Raw genomic sequence first — 6,000 nt, 5'->3', positions numbered from 1 at the left:
TATATAATATAATTTTGACATCATGAATCCATTATTATCCGACCAGTGACTCATTTTATCATTGGGTCGTATTTATGGGTTAATGAACTGTCATAGTTTTTAATAATAACTAAGAGGTGATCTCATGCTTTGCATGGGATGGGGGTGGTTCTTATATAGAAATTGATTACACCTAAAATATTAAGATTACCATTATAGATGTAATGGGGCTTCCTGTAAGGATTCAAAAATCCGAAAAGTGTTAGGGTGCGTTTAGTTGCGGAAAAATGGGCCGTTTTCCGGAAGATTTTTTCAAGAAAAATGAGAATTTTGAAAACGCGTTTAATTCGTCTATTTTTCTAAATTTTTCACAGAAAATGAAAATTTTTCGTTTTCTAAAATTACAAAGAAGTTGGAAAATTTTGGAAAACTGATAATCATTGTTTTCCACATTTTTCTAATTCAAATTTTTTTTTATAAACACACACCCCATCCACCTCTACCTACCCCCACCTTAACATCTCCCACCAACACACACACACACATACATACCCACCCACACACACACATACATTCCCACTCACACACACACACACACCAACTCACACACACACATACATACCCACCCACCCACACATCCACCCAGAAACACACACACACACATAGATACCCACCCACACACACACCCACCCGCACACACCCCCCCCCCCCACACACACACACCCACACACACCCACCCACCCACAAACATGCACACACATGAAAACCGATAGAAAAATACACATCTAAACACGTTTTCTAATTTGCTAAAACTGAAAATGAAAAATGAATAAGTTTAACTAAACGCGTTTTCTAAATTTTTCAATGAAAAATGAAAACGGAAAACGAAAATCGAAAAGAGAAAACAAAAAACGGAAAATGAAAATTGTTTTCCGTAACTAAACGCAACCTTAGGAATTAGAAAAACGTAGGGTTGTTTTATTATAATTTTATTTTTATTAATATGTTTTTACTATGCTTTACTAAATACAATTTAAAACACAATATTTTGGTAAATATTTTTCCAAACTACGATACAAATGTATTAACAAACCCAAAACAATCCACCCATTTTAACACCTTTGGTGATTAACAAAACTAAATAAACAAATAAGAAAAAAGAGTATGAATCAAAATACAAAAGGATTCAGTAAGTGTTTACAATTAAATACAATCAAATCTGACATTGTCCAATGAATGAGTAGTTGCTTCTTCACGTTGTCTAAAAAAGCCTTAAAAACATAAACAAACATTACATTGATAATCAATGATGATACATGTGACTACCATTTTCCCTTGCCCTTTCTCTATCTCAGCAAAAAGCCCAAACCTAAGTTATATGAATATAAATTTGAAGCTATTGAATAAAAAGTCAAAATAAAAAATAAAACGAAACTCACCTTGGCATTAAATCGAGCACTTGGTGGGCATAACCTCAACCTTATTCAAATCCTATTAAACATGGCATTCCAAAGGTAAAAAAAACAATACTCAAAAAAGAACATCAAAACATAACTCAAGCTTTTCAAAAATATTGCATTTTAACACTCATATATCTTAAACTTGGTTTGATGGACAGTTTGACTGTTGTCACATACACTCAAACCATCATCCTCCATACTACAAATTCTTTCTTATTCACTGGTTGTCTGTGAACCTAAAATAAACATAGACCGAATAAACTTCTTTGGACTCCCAAAACCCATTTTATTATGCATGAATAGAAATATACATGTAATGACGGTTATATTCTTCTAACAATCAGTTACTATAAGCATAATAGATAATATGTTCGATGAAGATGTAAGCTACATACCATGACTTTAATCTTGGCAACATTATTTTCCCTTGACCTGCTTTCTTTTTCAAGTATTGGTAATTGAAAAGAAGCATCTACATGTGTTTGTCTTTGTCCTCTTTGCTGCCAACATGGAAGGGCAACTTGATCATTATTGACGGCTTTAGTAATAACAGGCGTATAGTAATAACAGACGTATCATATGTATCCTCCCACCAAATTCACGGACTGCTGCAAATTTGCCTATAACGATATGATTGTGGCTAAACCTATAGCAAATATAAAACCTAAATTATCCAAAATGTTTTCCACTACCAAAGGTCCCCAAGCTATATTTAGTTCCATTTAATTAACTTTTTTTTTCTTCCAAATCTACCCATAACAAAAATACTAAGCTGAAGTGGATGAGTAGCAATAGAACTAATCAACTAAACAAAGAAAAATAATTGGTTAGTAAACTAAAATTCTAGAACAGAAAAACATTTTGTTAATGCCAAGTATGAAATACAACAAAACAACAAAGACCAAAAGGTAATAAAAGCACATAGAAAAAACACAAACACACGCTACAGTGTAGTATTTGGTATAGAGCAAAAAGTGAGTTTTGAAGCAATCAAGATATACATACAACTTTTACTATATACAATAAAAGCAAAAAGATTTAGAACATCACATATCAAAGCTCATTCACTACAGTAAAGCTGATTCATTATCAACAAATGTCCTAATTTTTTGAAGAAAAAATGCTCAATTTGGACTATAAACAATTACCCCATAGCTTTATGCAAAAATCCATCTGAAACTCATAACTTGAAATAGTCACTACAATAATTAACGTTATCTGATTGCATTACCTGGACCAAAATCAATGGAGTGAGAGCAAAAGAATCAAGGAAAGTAACATCAACATCTGAAAACTGAATCTTAACCTCAAAACAACATCCTTTCAGGTCTCCCTTCTTTTAAAGGAGTTGATGTCGTAATCAATCAATTTGGAACAGTGGTTCATATAAAAGGTGTCTATATGTACAAATAACAACATAAAATTATCCAGCAATCATTTTTCTTTATTATTAACATTTCAGTCTTAGTAAAAACTGATAACAACTTTGAGTTTTCTTTAAGGGCAAAATGGTCAAAAAGTATTGACACATTAGTTTTAATGTTTATCCGGCAATCATTTTTCTTTATTATTAACATTTCACTTTTAGTAAAAACTGATAACAACTTTGAGCTTTCTTGAAGGGTAAAATGGTCAACAAATATTGATGACTTGATATGACATTGTTTTTAACATATAACAAAAAAACTCTTCATTCCAGTGAGATAATAAGAAGAACCACAAAACAGTTTATCTATTTAACTAAAAAAGCATCTGAATAACATGAAGGATATCTTAGCAATCATTCAAAAACATTATCTGGAACAATTTGATTTTTTTATTACGTATGTGTTTACCAGTTTAAAGGAGAATGAAGATTACAGTTCCTTCTTTCTTACTTTTCAATACCAATTATATCCCTAAGTCTTTCTCCACCTTCCATTTCACCTGTCTATCCACCTTTAATGTTGTAATATTTTCATATGTTGTAGTCCAAATTCTTGTATTAATCCATGTCTCTGGAACAATTTGATTTTTTTATTACTTATGTGTTTACCAGTTTAAAGGAGAATGAAGATTACAGTTCCTTCTTTCTTACTTTTCAATATTTAATTCCTTTTTATCAAAGGAATTTTTTTTCTTATTTACGCTTCGTTCATGTCTATTTGGGGTTGAAAATTTAGTCGAAGTTGGATCACACAAACAATTACCAAATTTCAGCATTTTACAAACTAATATACAAGGTATAAGGGATTGAAAATTTAGTCAAAGTTGGATCACACAAACAATTACCAAATTTCAGCATTTTACAAACTAATATACAAGGTAGAAGGGATGGGAGCATGATAATTTGATAAACAATATGAATCAGAAATCAACAAAATTAACATATGAAGATCTAACATCCCCCTCTGGCATGTATCACAATATTGTCCGCTTTGGGCCACTCGACACGAGGACTTTCCAGGGGGTCACCCATCCTGGTACTACTCCCGCCCGAGCACGCTTAACTGCAGAGTTCTTATGGGATCTGCTGCCCTCACGACTTTAAAACGCGTTGTGTTAGTGAAGGTATCCACACCCCTTATAAGGAATGCTTAGTTCTCCTTCCCAGCCGATGTGGGATCAGATCTAACCCACTTTCACCCCCCATTATAGGGTTCGACGTCCCCGTCGAACACATCGACCCGTGCCCTGGCTTTGATACCATTTGTAACATCCCCCTCTGGCACGTATCACAATATTGTCCGCTTTGGGCCACTCAACACGAGGACTTCTCAGGGGGTCACCCATCCTAGTACTCCTCCCGCCCGAGCACGCTTAACTGCAGAGTTCTTATGGGATCTGTTGCCCTCACGGCTTTAAAACGCGTTGTGTTAGGGAAGGTATCCACACCTCTTATAAGGAATGCTTAGTTCTCTTTCCTAACCGATGTGGGATCAGATCTAACCCACAATTGTAACGCCCGTAGATCCGGACTAGTCAATTTAGAGATAATAGGGGTCGAAAATGACTTTTCGACAAAATATTATTTAGAATAAATAATTTGAATCAAGTTGTAGTATATGTCACAAGGTGTCCGTACATATAAAGAACGCCGAAATCCGAGTTATAACGAAGAAGTTATGACTCGTCGAAGTTTCACGACGGAACCGGCACGGCACCGGGAAGCGTAAAAAGTGAATTTACGATAGAGCGAGATTTAGCCTTAGTGATCTAAACGAAAGTCGTAGAATATGTTAAACCGAGAAAATACATAAAAAGAACGCCCAAATATGACTTCGTATGAAGAAGTTATGATTTTTCTAAGATTCGACTTAGAAGTGTACAGCCCGAAACTCAAATTTTAGTTCGAGCGGTTTTTGGCTTATGCGACCTAAATTAGAGTTGAAGATCTCATTAATAGAAACTCAACGGTAAAAAGATAGACGAAAACGGAGTCCGTATGAAGGAGTTACGAATTCTTTGCGGTCTTTTAACAGTCTAAACGCCTCGTACTGTTAAATTTAAGATCGGTCGAGAATTAGCCGACGGAGTCAAAATGAAAGTTGTAGATATTATTTTTACCTACGCGTGGATATAAAGAACGTCAAATGTGAAAGTTACGGATTTTAGAAGTCGGAAGTGTGCTGTGCGAAAATGGGTGATGTGGCATAATCTTGGCCATTGCTTTCTCCCCAAGTCTTGCCACTAGATGGTGACATGTGGCACCAAGTTCAGCCATTTTCACCCTATAAATACCACCTCTCCCACCCTCATTTTCTTCACACATTTCCCATTCTTTCTTCTCTTTACTCTCTCTAGAATCTCTCTCTAGCCCCGAAATCCCCCGAAAAGCCTAGGGAACCTCCCTAGCACGAGGCGGAAGCCCCGGAGTACTCAACAGCTCCGAGAAGAAGAGCTTTTCGGCTCGGAAACGCTGCTCCAAGCAAATCTTGGTTTTCTATAAAACCCGCTGTAAGTGAGCTACGCCCACGCTATTTTTAATATAGTTTTTATTTAATTATATTAACGTTATTAAGAACATATAATAAATACTTGGGCTATTATTATGAGTTATATAAGTATTTTTTTAACGCTTATATAATAGTAATAATAGCTAGACTATTAATTAGTCTCGGTGAATAATAGACTAAAATCTATTGGTGATAATACTAGGTTTCGTCGAAGGAAATTATTTTACAGTAAACGAAGCACTGTCCGAGTACCGAGTCACCACCTTCTCAGGTGAGTGCATGGTCCCTTTCATCTTACACATAGATATGAAGTATTTATTATATAATTTACGTGTTGTGAGTGCATAGTCTCTTTCATCTTACACATAGATATGAAGTATTTTAATATAAATTACGTGCTATGTGTACATATTGTCTGAATACTTGCTGTCTATGCTGAGTGAAAGATTTTTATACATGTTTTAAATGATTTAAACTGTATACGTATTTTATATCTACAAAACGTGTTGGGAAAAACATGGGTAGATGAAATAGTTGTTTTGTGATAACACGATGGGAGACATCAGTGTTGTCAGTGATCCAGTCATCTAGTGGAGTATAGATGACGACTATGGACGATACTAGAC

The sequence above is a fragment of the Lactuca saligna genome, chromosome 7, assembly GCF_052625555.1.
Source record: "Lactuca saligna cultivar CGN05327 chromosome 7, ASM5262555v1, whole genome shotgun sequence".
Classification (NCBI taxonomy): domain Eukaryota; kingdom Viridiplantae; phylum Streptophyta; class Magnoliopsida; order Asterales; family Asteraceae; genus Lactuca; species Lactuca saligna.
Note: the sequence above shows the minus strand (reverse complement) of the source record.